This window comes from Arvicanthis niloticus, chromosome 5 (genome assembly GCF_011762505.2).
Source record: "Arvicanthis niloticus isolate mArvNil1 chromosome 5, mArvNil1.pat.X, whole genome shotgun sequence".
Lineage (NCBI taxonomy): Eukaryota > Metazoa > Chordata > Mammalia > Rodentia > Muridae > Arvicanthis > Arvicanthis niloticus.
The window spans coordinates 10,333,997-10,349,071 of NC_047662.1; positions in this window are offsets into that span (position 1 = coordinate 10,333,997).

Genomic DNA, 15,075 nt, shown 5'->3' on the forward strand with positions numbered 1-15,075 from the left:
ATGGAGAAAATGAGGACGATACTGCGTCCCAGGATGGGTTGGATTCGGACGAACAAGCAGAATTAGATGAGGAGGCAGCTCATTATGAGGAAGAAAGATATCGTCTGGATCCTCCTTATGCACCTGGCATTTTGCCATTGGCGCCGCAGCTGCTTGTGCGGAAGACAAAACAGGAACAGGCTAGGAGACATGTTATTCCAATAGCCACCTCCTTGATTCCAGAAAAGGAGAGAAGAAGGATTAGAGCAGCCTTTCCGTTTTTTGAAGATCAGAATCAGCAGAGATACCATCGAAGTTTAGACTTGAAACAATTAAAGTCATTGGCAGAATCGGTGCAAACATATGGTATAAATGCCTCTTTTACCCAGGCCTTAATAGAGAGACTTGCAGAAAGTGCTATGACGCCTGGGGATTGGTGTAGTACTATCAAGGCAATTGTCCCTACAGGCAAATACTTAGAATGGAAATCTCTTTATCATGATTTGTATGCTACACAGGCCAGAGATAACATGGCACAAAATCACCCCCAATGGAGCTTTGATATGCTCACTGGCCAGGGGCAATGGGCAATTAATCAGACCCTATATCCAGCACAAGTTTATGAACAGATTAATCAGGCTGCCATCAAAGCATGGAAAAGTTTACCTAATAGAGGGCAGGTCTCTGGAAACTTAACAAAGATCATCCAAGGAACTAATGAGCCATTTTCAGACTTTGTTGCCAGGATGATGGAGGCTGCTGGAAGGATCTTTGGAGATTCAGAATCTGCCATGCCATTAATTGAACAACTTGTTTATGAACAATGTACCAAAGATTGTAGAAATGCCATCACGCCTTGGAAGAATAAAGGGCTTAATGCCTGGATGAAGGTGTGCAGAGAGATAGGAGGTCCGTTGTCCAATGCAGGTCTAGCGGCCGCAGTACTGGCTGCGCAGAGGAACAATAATATTAAATGTTATAAGTGTGGTAAAATGGGACACGTTCAGAAACAGTGCTGGAAAGCAGCAGGAAACACTGGAGGTAAACAGCCTGGAATGTGTCCTAGATGTAGAAAAGGCCGACACTGGGCATCTGAATGTAGATCAGTAAAAGACAATAAGGGACAGCTATTGACTCCATTGCCAAAAAACGGGCAGCGGGGTCCACGTCCCCAGGGCCCTCAAATGTATGGGGCACTCGAGAGCAGACAGGACAAATCTCAGAGGAAGGAATGGTCCGGAGGGCCACAGCAGGCTCCGCAGGACTGGACCTTTGTTCTACCACCCGAGCGGTATTAACGCCCACTATTGGCTGTCAGCCAATATCCTCAGATTTTTCTGGCCCTCTTCCCAAGGACACGGTGGGACTTGTGCTGGAACGATCTTCAACAACCTTGAGAGGATTGATAGTCCATCCAGGTGTCATAGATCAAGACTTTGAGGGAGTAGTTAAAATTATGTGCTCCTCCCCAAGAGGGATAAGTGCCATTTCCCCAGGAGATCGTATTGCTCAATTATTAATTTTACCCAGCTTACATTCTATGTTTCCTAGCAAAGATAAAGTCCGAGGAAAAAAGGGCTTTGGCCCTTCCGGCGGGAACCATGCTTTTATTTCACTTGAATTAAATACAAGGCCAACACTAGAGTTAAAAATTGAAGGAAAACTATTCAAAGGCCTTTTAGATACAGGAGCAGACACCACTATCATGTCTACTACATGGTGGCCTAAACAATGGCCTATTAATCACTCTCATCAAACTCTTCAAGGGTTAGGATATGAGTCTACACCAGATATTAGTGCTAAACCTTTACATTGGGAAGATTCTGAAGGAAGATCAGGAACAGTTGTTCCTTATGTACTCCCCCTACCAATAAATTTATGGGGAAGAGATATCTTACAACAAATGGATTTACGACTATCAAATGAGTATTCAGAACAAAGTAGAAAAATGATGTATGATATGGGATATACACCTGGAAAAGGGTTAGGTAGGCACTTACAAGGAATGACTGGCCCAGTTCCAGTTAATAAAAAACTAGATCGGACAGGGCTGGGTTTTTCCTAGGGGCCGCTGAGGATGTAATATCCATACCATGGTTAACAGAGGAACGGACCTGGGTACCTCAGTGGCCTCTGACCTCTGAAAAATTGAATGTGGCTAAAACCCGGGTTAAAGAACAACTTGAATTAGGACATTTAGAACCCTCAAATTCTCCCTGGAACACTCCCATATTTGTGATCAAGAAAAAGTCGGGAAAATGGAGACTATTACATGATTTGAGAGCCATTAACAACCAAATGCAGATCTTAGGATCTATACAAAAAGGACTGCCCCTTTTGTCTGCCTTACCAAAATCATGGAATATAATTATTGTTGACATTAAAGATTGTTTCTTCTCCATACCCCTACATGAAAAAGATAAGGTGAGGCTTGCTTTTACCTTGCCTAGCATTAATCATGAAGAGCCTGATAAAAGGTATCAGTGGAGAGTTCTACCTCAAGGCATGGCTAATAGTCCTACTATGTGTCAAATTTATGTTTCTAAAGCTATAGAGCCTGTACGTATACAATATCCTGCTATTAAAATGTGTCACTATATGGATGATATTTTATTATGTTCAAAAGATATAAATAAATTGTCACAGGCCTTTGTGTTGTTAAAAGAAACACTCTTATCAAGAGGGTTGCATATAGCCCCCGAAAAAGTACAAGAAGGAGAAGTGGGAAACTTTCTAGGAGCCGTCATTTCTCCTACTTATATAATGCCACAGAAGGTTACTATTAGGAGAGATACATTAAAGACCCTAAATGACTTCCAGAAGCTTTTGGGCGATATTAATTGGATACGCCCTTATCTTAATTTAACCACTGCAGAGTTACAACCTTTATTTACAATTCTAGAAGGAGACAGTGCTATTACCTCACCCCGAGAACTTACTCCAGAAGCTCATCAAATATTAGATACAGTGGAATTGGCCATACAACATGCTCAGCTAACTCGGATAGATCCATATAAAGAATTTCAACTGTGTATTATTCCATCACCTAAACAACCCACTGCCGTTCTGTGGCAGTGTGGTCCCTTATTATGGATTCACCCTCATAATTCTCCTGGTAGAATCTTGTGTCATTACCCAACTGCTGTGGCTAATATTGCACTTAAGGGATTAAAATCAGCAACAGAACATTTTGGGAGATTCCCAGATGCCATTATCTGCCCATACACAGCCCAGCAATTACAGGTATTGTGTGTTACCATGGATTCTTGGGCAATACTGCGGTGTACATTCGCAGGCATTATTGATAATCATTATCCTAAACATCCTTTATTACAATTTACAATTAATAATGCTTTTATATTTCCTAGATTAACAAGCCTTGAACCCTTACCAGAGGCCATAGATGTTTATACAGATGGCTCAAAAACAGGTGTTGGGTGCTATGTTGTTCGGAACAAGGCTATTCAGATTAAATTCTCCTATACATCGCCACAACTGGTAGAATGTGCAGTTGTTGTGGTGGTCCTTAAAACTTATCCAACCTCTATTAATATCATATCTGATTCCTATTATGTTGTTAATGCAGTACGTCAGCTAGAAGTTGCTGACTACATTAGTCCTAAAAGCACTGTCTTTTCCCTCTTTAATGAGATACAAATGTTAATTAGAGCCAGACAACACCCATTTTTTATTCAACACATACGGGCTCATTCCTTACTTCCTGGACCGATGTCGTTAGGTAACGCCCGTGCTGATGAGGGCACAAAACAAATGTTTTGGGCAGGTACTGTAGAACAACAAGCTGAGAAATTTCATGCCTTATATCATGTTAATGCAAATACTCTAAGACTTAAGTTTAACATTTCTCGTGCGGTAGCACGAGATATTGTTCTGAAATGCACTTCATGTGCTGAATTTAGACACCCTCCTCATATAGGGGTGAATCCCAGAGGTCTTAAACCTTTACATGTGTGGCAAATGGATGTCACTCACTATACAGCCTTTGGAAAGCAGAAATACCTACATGTTTCAGTAGATACCTGTTCGGGGATTATTCATGCAACCCCTCTAGCAGGAGAAAAAGTATCACATGTTATTACTCATTGTCTTGAGGCCTGGGCCGCATGGGGCAAACCCATGCAACTAAAAACAGATAACGGCCCAGCCTATACTTCAAAAACTTTTCAACAATTTTGCATGCGCCTTGATATTCATCATGTTACAGAATTACCTTATAATCCACAAGCTCAAGGCATAGTTGAACGTGCTAATGGTACGTTGAAAACTTATTTACAAAAACAAAATGGGGGAATAGGCCATACCATGGGGCCTAAATCATCCATCTCACTGGCCTTATTTACTTTAAATTTCTTAAATTTGGATGCGGATGGATGGTCCGCCGCAGATAGACATGCCTCTCTGCCATTGTCTCCAAAAGAGTACGCCCGGTGGAAGGACGTGTTAACCAATCAATGGAAAGGCCCGGATCCAATATTAATAAGATCTAGGGGAGCTATTTGTGTTTTCCCACAGGAGCAAGAAAATCCGATCTGGGTACCAACAAGATTGACAAGAATAGTGAAGGATGGAGAAAAAGAAAATCCGGATCCAGAGGCTGTGGACGTCAATGTTTCTGATATTAATTCTTTGGACTCCCATAAGGAGCAGCCTACCTCTGTGGGCAATAGTGAGAACATGGCCCGTTCCAATGCCTGTACATGCTAATTCGACTAAATTTCCTTTATTCTTATCTACAAGTTGTGCCATGGAAGCACCATGCATCAAAACGCCTAGGTTTGAAACAGAACCATATAATGCCACCTCAATAAAATTAAATACGGCATTATGTTTTACTTTCCAAAATGAAACTATTAGCTCTGTAAAAGGGCCATGTATTAAAATTACAAAAATGAAATTGGGATATTGGGAAGATCCACTTGTTGCTAATAAAATTCCCACAGGGATATTAATGAATGCCCTGTCACAAATAAGTACTGGAGCAACTAGTGGAGGTGGAACTGGTGGTAATAATACATCTTCTAATATCACTACCATTATGCTCACTAGCAATATAACTATACCATTACCTGATAATTCTCCTCTTACTGTGACCGCTAAAAGACAGATACCATGGTGCTATCCATTATTGGATTTTCCTCCGACATTTACAGCATGTCAACCACCAGAATTATGGAAATTAAAACTATCGGAGGGTTTCTATTTTAATCAAAAGTTAAAAAGATTTAAAACAAATAACACTCACTCTGGCCCTGGGAGTGAGTGGCCATTTTTCGAATAGATAATTATAAATAATGATAATTATAAATGATGATAATTATTAATGGATAATTATAAATGATAATTATAAATGATGATAATTATAAATGATAATCTCTAATTATAAATGAGGCATCTACTAGTATATCAGCTTTTGCTAATCTACAAGGAAGCTTCCATACATCTAATAATGTCAGTGGTACACGATTGGAGACCACGCAAAGTAATAAAACAAAGATCAGTTTATCTAATTTGAAGATTAATCAACAATATTCTAATTATACGCTTGAGCCATCGCTAGTGTGTGTTCAAGCACCATATTTTTCCTTATATTTGATGAAGAGTTGTTTGAAAACAGCTCAATAATTAATTGCCATAGTCCTAATATTACATGTTACTTAACAGAATGTTGGAATGGAAAAAACCGGACAGCAATTGTAGTGAATATTCCCACATTTGTACCAGTACCTGTTGAAGCTGACCCCAAAGATTTTCCTATTGTACAATTATTGAGACAAAAAAGAGATTTTGGCATTACAGCAGCTATAATCACTGCCATTACTGTTTCTGCTACAGCTGCAGTGACTGCAGGTATTGCCATGGCCAATCAAGTGTAAACAGCCTCAGTTATTAGTCAAATTACTGAAAAGGCATCTGATGCACTTGAGACAGTGAAAAGAACTGATGCTCATTTGGCCTCAGGGGTCTTACTGGTCAATCAGTGCATTGACTTATTACAATAACAATTACAAGCGCTTGGAGATGTCGTACAACTTTCTTGTGTGGCTTCCACACGTTCCCTATGTATAACCCCCTTACTTTTTGATAATTCTTCCCTTGTTAACAGTTCTATTATTTCAGAATATCTGAAGGGGAATTGGACCCAGGAGTTGGAGTTTCTTCAAGAAGAATTACAGTTGAAGATATTAGACCTCAACAATACAAGCCTTGATATAATCAGTTTCAAGGACTTTACCTCTTGGCTTTTTTCTGCATTTTCCTTCTTTAAGGAGTGGGTGGGGGTAGGTTTGTTTGGCTGTATGCTACTTGGAGGGACATTGATCTTACTCTGGTTGTTCTGTAAAATGAAAACTCAACAACAACGTGATAAAGTAGTTATTGCTCAGGCATTTTTGGCCATTGAGACTGGAGCATCCCCTCAAGCTTGGTTGAATATGCTGAAGTGCTGAGACGCTGTTCCGTTTATGCACGCTTGTGGGCACAGGATCCCATTGCACCAAGCTGTAGACGGAGTGGAGTTAACAGGCAACAGTCCAGATTACCTTACATGGATAGCTGGTTTTCAAAACATCAGAAATCCTTAGAATTGACATGACAAACATTTCAGTATTAACGTTCATTTTCATTAGAGACCTGTCTGCTCTGGACAGCTTCCTATGTTAAATTCTAAGAAGAAATTGAGCATCCTTGGAGTTACTCCAGTTGTGGTGAGACAGCCACTAGGCAAGAATTGCCACTTTCCTTCTACAGACAAATTACTGTTCAGAAAAGGACACACTTGCAGAATAGTCGACTGATTATATCTGCCTAGACAGAGTAATCAGCCCTTAATAATTCTGCAGCACTAAGGTCTGTCAGATGATCCTGGGCCAGAAGGCAGAAGAACAGATGCTCCAACGTTTTGAAGTAGAGCGAGTGTCCAGGTGTTCAGAGGTCTCTATAAATTGGCTAAGTTTTAGAAGCTATGCTTTGTGCTTCCCACAATTATAGTCAACTCAGTCATTCTGGATTTCTGACGGGGTTGAAAACTTATAGCTATTTACCTTGAGAGAAAAGATCTGAGTGTATGGTCGTCAGCTGACATTCATCCTAAAGCCAGGTTCAGAACTAAATGTTTTAGTTAGGAGAGATGACAGAGGTGCTGGTAGGTCAACAAAAGGATGGACTGGGTATTAGGACTATCACTGGTACAAATTGGCATAATTATGCTCTAATTGTATTTTGAGAGAAAAGTTTCCTTTTAACAGGAAGGGTGATGTGTAGGAGGAGCTAAGGTGGGAGGAGTACTGGGAGGAAGAAAAGGAGTAAGAAGAGGAGAACAAGAAGGAGAGGAGAAGCTAGGTGATGAAAGAGAGATAGAGGGGGGAGACAGTGAAGCAGATGTTCATGAATCTCCACCAGTCAAAGATAGTAGATATATCTAGGTTGGGTAGTGGGTTACACCTCTGATTGAACAATACCAAACTTATAAAGCCTATGATTAACATTTTTTTAAAAAAATGTATAAATGCAAAAAGGAAAAGGGGGCATGGTATAGGGGTTTTCTAAGGGGGGGAATGGGGAAAGGGGATGGCATCTGAAGTGTAAATGAAAGATCTAATAAAAAAAAAAGATGGCGCTGGCTTCCTGTTCCTGCTTCTTCTTGGCCTTGGTGTCTACAGCTGTGCGCATGCGCAAGGCACAAAATCTCCCGCTGAAAGTACTATCAGTGGATATGTAAATGAGACCTTAGTCTGTAACCAATGAGGACAGATCATGTCTCTTTGAAAGTATATAGTCAGAACATTCTGGGTTTTGGGGTCCTTTGTTCTCCATCTTTCATCCTGATAACTAAAAGAGCTATAACAATAAAAGACGCTGTCAGAAGAATCTTGAGTGTGACGTGCTCCTTTTCGGCGAGGTAGTGTGTCACATCCCAGGTTATACAAGCTCCAGTTTCCACCAATTTTGTGAGAAATTGAGAATACTACATAAAACAGGTATTCCATATAATCCACAGGGCCAAGGTATGGTAGAAAGGACACATCAAACCATAAAATGTCAATTTGGAAAAATAAAAAACAGGGAATGGTACCCTACCAACGGATCCCCCTGAAATATCCTTCATCATGCACTTTTTATTTTAAATTTTTTAACTTTGGATTCTGAAGGAAAAATCCACTGCAGATAGATTCTGGTATCCTGATACCAAAGAGAATTTTGCAACAGTCCTCTGGAAAGACCCATTAACTGGAACCTGGAATGGGCCAGATCCAGTGCTTATATGGGGAAGAGGTTCTGTTTGCATATATTCCCAAACTGCAGATGCTGCACACTGGCTGCCAGAGAGATTGATTAAACAAATAGACAACAATAACAAATCCAGGGAGGAAAACTCCCCTGAGAAGCGTAATTTTTCTTTGCAGGAAATATGAAGGAAACCTGAAGATGCTTCACAATTGCCTTCAAACTGGAATAGATCAACGAGCAAACCTGACCTGAGAAGTTATCAGTGCTGAAGGAGACATCACCACCTGAATCTCCAGGGTGGCTCTATTGGACTCTTGATTCCCTGATTTATGATTTAGTGGGGTATATTGTTTAAACCCACTACCACAGTTATTATAGTTGTTTTTGGGTTTGAGATTGATTGAGTAGGGACAGGGATTTCCTTACTTGTTTTGTTAAGATCAAAGCTATGATTAGTTCTGTATTTCTGTGTCTTGTCCTTTAAAAAGAGTGTTGCTTTTATACTGACTATTCAGGCATTGCTAAGTCTCTTGTCTCTTGGGTTGATGCGGTTCAACTAACTGATAGCTTTTGTATGACAACAGATAGATGCTATTCAAATGAAACCCATACATGTCCATTATTACAGGCTGGAAGTAGGGGACTCTGAAACCTCTGTCATCAAGACTGATGATGATTAACCCCTAACTTACGCTCTAAGCTGGATAGTCAATGACGGGTAAGAGAACATACTGAGACCCATGCCCCTAAAAGAAGGGAGGCCTCACCATCCTAAGACAGGAGCTCAACCAATGGCTGTTGAGTATCCAAGCATGGGAAAGGGAGGCTGGGGTTCTTTGTTCCAATTTAGGACAGGCACGGGTTCCATAAGTTTTCCCAGCCTTCCCTTTTGAAAAAATTTTAAAAGGGGGGACCTGTTGGGAGCCGACTTTAAGCAAAAAGTGGCTAGAAAGCAGCCATCAACTTTGCAGCCATCTGGAACCATATACCCTGATAGAGACTTGTTTTTCAACAGGCTACAACAGCTGAAGCACACTCTGACAAACATCTTGTTTATCCCACATAGCTTATTGTGCTGTTTAGTGCCCCCAGCTGCATGGTGCACGTGGTAAAGTGTCTTCACCTGTGTCCTCCTGCTTGTGCTTATAAATACCCAAGATTTCCTTGTAATAGGACCAATAGGAGAAGTCAATAGGAGAGGTCAATAGGAGAGGTCAATAGGAGGTGAATAGTAGGAGGTGTGGTTATAGTGAATGGGAGACAGTAAAGGAGACTTGACTAGAGATCCTCTGTCTTGTCTCCATTCTTCACGTCTCTTGCCCCTCCATCCCCACTCTCTCTCTTGACCAGAGCACTTAGTCCCAAATCGTGGGGCAGTGTGGTCTGCAACACAGTGGCCACTAAGCCAAGCAGTACAGTCACCAACAAATGATGTTGTTTGGCAACGTTATGGAACCTTTAAGAGATGGAGTCTTGCTAGGGGAAGTATGTCAGTGGGGGCAGGCTTTAAGAATCTATAACCTTATTCTGATTCCTGTTTTTGTTCTCTCTGCTTTCATGTGAAGTTGAGATGTGTTCTCCATGTTTCTGTGTACCATGCCTCCTAACCTTTCCTTATGGACTCTAACCCTCAGGAATCATAAACCAAAATAAACCCTGTCTTCATGTAGGGCTGTTGCTGGGAAAGTCACAAACATTATTTTTGGAGGGGGAATTATAAGTTTAGACTTTAAAAGTCGTTGTGTGAATGACTGACTTAATTTGAGGCCTAAGCCATGAGAGAGAGAGTGCATGGCATGCCTGACACTGCCTGGAGGGCCATGAACTAGAGGCTAGATAGCTCAGTGACCCAGCATAGAAACAAATATGAACAACACTCCCAAATGTCAATGAAATGATTCATAACAATATTCTGCTATACTCATAGATCAGTGCCTCGATCAATCATCTTCAGTGAAACCTCCTCTAGCACCCAATGGGAACAAACACAGAGATCCACAGAGAAACATCCACAGAGAAACAGAGCTTGGGGATCACTGTAGAAAAAGAGGGTGAGGATTGTGGGAGGCAGAGGGGTTGAAGACACCTGAAGAAGAGAACACAGCTCACAGAATCAACTATGAGGGCTCATAGGGTCTCATAGAGAGTGAAATGGCAATTATGGAGTCTACATGGGTCTGTATTAGGTGCTTTGTATAAATGTGGTGGTTCTTAAGCTTGGTGTTTTGTGGAACTTCTAAGCGTAGGGGAATGGGTGTCTCTGACTCTTTTGCCTACTCATAAGACCCTTTTCTTCCCACTGGCTTGCCACTTCCAGCCTTGATGTGAGGGTTTATGCTTAGTCTTACTGCATCTTGTTATGCCATATCATTGGGAGTCTGGCTCATTTATGAAGGAAATGAGAAGAGTGTCTCTTGCAGAGAAGGGAGGTGGGGAGGGGAACTTGAAAAAAAGATGGAGTTGAGGTGACAGTCAGAATTTAATGTATGAACCAAGAATAAAGAAATGAAGAAAAGTCCTTGTGTATTATTAGCAGATATAACAAAGTGTTTCAGTAGAACCTGGAAGATCAGTAGTGCTAAGGGTAACACAAAATGCAGAGGCCAGACTCAAGAGGATTCAGAGGAGAATAAACTTGTAACCTGGGTATAGGCTATTCATGTGATAGTTTAGCAAAGAATCTCACGATTTTCTACTCATGTTCTGAGAATTTGCATGAGTTTAAATTTTAAAGTAAGAGATTAATTTTAAAGAAGGAAGAAATTTTAATATAACAGAACATTGAGGTTGTAGCATGACTGTTATTATTAGTTACTCCCATGATTTTATTGAAAAACAGCAAGTGGTGCATGAAAAAATATAAAATGTTTAGCTTGGAAAGAAAGAAAGAAAGAAAGAAAGAAAGAAAGAAAGAAAGAAAGAAAGAAAGAAAGGAAGAGCCAAAAAAGTTAATGTGCTGCAAAGGATGCTGTAATTGTTTATGAATATTATACCATTAAAGAGTGGGCTCTTTCTCTGTACCCAAACAATAAAAAAGGTACTGGCATGAAGGGATGACCTTACACAGCTAAGCTTCCAATTTGTCAAGGACAGCCTGAGGGATTTTCTGCTCTACAAAGCAATTGCACATAAAAACTATTTCTATTGTGATTTTTTTTTAGAGGATGAGTGTCAGCCAGACTCAGTGAACAGTCTTTTGGTTTAATTAGTTTAATTATACAAAGAAATATTAACATAAAGTAAGTGTTTTTTTTTTTTTTTTTTTTTTTTTTTTTTTTTTTTTTTTTTTTTTTTTTTTTTTTTTTTTTTTTTTCCAAGGTTTCACACTAGGTTCCTCAAATCATCTCATTTTTCTCAAGGCTCATTTATTGGATGGCAAAGTGATTCTACAATTCACATGGTGCACTCAAATCTCAAAATCACACTGCCACAGCTCACAAATGTACTCAAAACATGGGCATCTTGACAGGCTTCTGTTGTTTTGAACTTGGTGTGTTTACATATATGAGACCATGTACAAGAGAATCCCCACCTCTGGGTTCCTTTTGGTGATCTCTAGTCAAAAAATAATCAACTGTGCCAGGGTTCTCAGACCACTCACCCCACTGAAAGCAACACTGAGTCTGTCTCCTGGACCAGGAAAGTGCATAGGTTATGATAAAGATCTGTAAGAGAAGGCCAGTTGTTAAATAGATGTGATGAGAACACAGAACTTTCCAACACACTCTTGTGGATATCAGCTACAATAGTGAACATGAGTGATATCTCCTTTCTGAAGTTCAGAGTTCAAGTGCTTCAGTATAACAAGGTTAGGGAAATGTATGGTGTGCAAATGGGAGAGAGCATTAACGTGCACAAGAGAGGCTAAAATGTAGCAGTGATGGGCTCTGAAGTGTGTTTTTAAGGATTCTTCTCCTGGGAAGATGAAACTAAATGGAAACATGAAAAGTAGAGCCAGTCTACCAGTTTGGGGAGCAGAGATCGAGAGGGTAGAAAATAATGAATGGGTTTTTGTTGAGGACCGCACTGCCCCACGCTTTGGGGCTACTATGTTGCTGTCCACACTGCCCCATGCTTTGGGGCTAAGTGTTCTGGTCAAGAGAGAGAGTGAGGATGGAGGGGCAAGAGACACAACGAATGGAGACAAGACAGGGTATGTGGTCAAGTCTCCTTTACTGTCTCCTATTCTATATTCTCCTCCTATGTGACTACTCATTGACTTCTCATGTTGACCACCACACACACACACACACACACACATACACACACACACACACACACACACACACACACACACACACACACACCCTACAAGGAAATCCTGGGTATTTATAAGCACAAGCAGGAGAACACAGGTGAAAACATTTTACCATGTGTACCATGGTATATTGTTCAAGATGGCTGCAAAGTTGATAGCTGCTTTCTAGCCACTTTCTGCTTAAAGTTAGCTCCCAACAATCATTAACTAAGAAAATGCAAATAAATACAAGTTCATGTCACATTTCTCATTCAATTACCATATGTAGTTAAAAAGAAAAAAAAGGATTGTATGGGGGAGATATCTAGAAAAGCCTTAACATGGGCTGGCTATCTACTCTGTGGGGTGGCTCTGCTTATCTCTGGCTGCCATGTTATGCACTAGAAGCTGCCAGAAGCCATATGCTCCACAACTAAAAGCCACCAGAGGCCAGGTGTACCACAATTAGATCCATGGGAAATCAGTGTGGGGAACGCCTCTGCCAATCAACCAAGCTGCATCCACAAAACTAAGATAAACCCCAGAGAATATCTTCCATACTTTTGGTACCTGGTAGAATGAAGACTCTTAATATTTAAAGATTGTCCAATAAATTTATATATTTGGAAATATTCAATTAACAAGATGTTCACACAATTAGAATTGTTACCCAATATCTAACCTTTTGATAAGTTACTACACAGGACTGCTCTCCAACCATCTGGCCTCCTTCATGGTCAATACCCTCTTCTCCCTGTTCCTCCTCCCCTTCCTCTCCTTCTCTCCACCCAACTCTTCACTTGATCTACCGTTCATACTGCCCAATCACGGAGCTCCACTGCAAATACAATGTAGCAGTAGCAGGATAATTTCCTGCTACTTCAAGTCTTTACTACACCTTCATGCAAATAAAAATCTATATTGCTGAGAATTGCTATATTGTCCCTCATGTACCAGTCTAAAAGGATTCCCTCCATTGCTCTATTAGAAAGTACAATTGCCCCATTACCCAATTTTAAACTTAAATACAGGAGAATAAACACCAGAGAGAGTACTTATGAAAAGACTTTAATGTTAACATCGATATCAATTTGAGGGATTTAGATGTGGTTTTTACAATGATCAACATGTGCCCAATACATCAGGAGAAGTATCCCTCAATTTTGTGTTAGTAAAAGCTGCAGTACTTCCAAATGACTTTTCTGAGTTTTAATGGCTGATTGGTTTCTAAAGGCAATGACTTTGAACTTGCCTTATGCCACATGTGCTACACTCATCATAAAGAAGCACAGAGTAGGTTGGAATGTAGAGTCAGCTTCCCTGACTCTAGGTATGTTCAAGTCCATGGGAAAAAAGTGAGGGTTGCTTTGTTTACTTGTTAGGATCACTCTGAGGACTGAATCATAGTTCTCAGTGTAAAACCTAAAACGCTGAAGTGTTAGAAGAAAAAATAGGCAGGACAGTACGAATAATACCTTACAAAGTGTAGGTGAAGAAAATACATTTCTGAACAGGACTCCAGTTGCTCACTAGTTAAGACCAATTAACCAATAATTAACAAATGGGACTCCACAAAAGCAAAAAGCTTCCATTCAACAGTGCAGATAATCTGTTGAGTGAAGAGGAAGCTCATGGAGTGGAAAGAATCTTTGCTGGGTATACATCTGATAGAGGATTAATGTCCAGCATGTACAACTAACTCCATTTATTTATTTATTTATTTATTTATTTATATTTATTCATTTATTCATTTATTTATATTTTTATTTTTGCCTGGATGAACTGATTAGGGTAGAGTTCTGAAATATTCCTTTGTTCTTTTTTTCTGTTCCAGCTGCATACTCTTTGATTAACTATTTTACTTATTTCCATCCCAAATGTTGCCCTCCTTTCTGGTTCCTCCTCAGAGAGTCCTTCCCCCATCAGTCCTCCCATTCACTTTCAAGAGGGTGCCCCCTCCATATCTCCCCACCCTGGGAAATCATGTCTCTACAGGATTAGGTGTATTCTCCCTCATTGACACCAGACAAGGCAGCTGTCTGTGACATCTGTGTCAGGGTCCTTGGACCAGCTGGTGTATACTCTGGTTGGTGGCTCAGTCTCTGGGAACTCCCAGGGTTCCTGGCTAATTGACACTGATGGTCAGCACCATCAAGCAGATTTGGACAAGCTGAAGGGGCAACTGATACCTCCTGGCCAGAGCTACTCTCCAGTGTTTGCTGAAGGTCCTTCTAGTCCCTGTTTAAATCCTCACAGCTCATAATAGGCATTGGCAAGGACCCTCTACTTAAAACAAAAACAAAAATCCTGGTTAATCAGTAGCCACTAAAGAGACACAGGTGGCTTCCAGTTCTTTTGTTTTTTTGTCAAGTATTTTTTCCATATTGTATTGTTTTTTATTTTTAATCTTCTTTTACAGTCCAGTCTTTATTCCCTTCCTGGTCTTCCCTCTGACTGTTCCACATTTCATATCTCCTCCCCCAAGCCCCGTTCTTTAAGAGGATATTCCGACCCCTCTCCTCATCAGACCTTCCCATCCCCTGGGGCCACAAGTCTTTTGAGGGTTAGGTGCATCTTCTCTCACTGAGTCAAGACCTGGCAGTTCTTTGCTG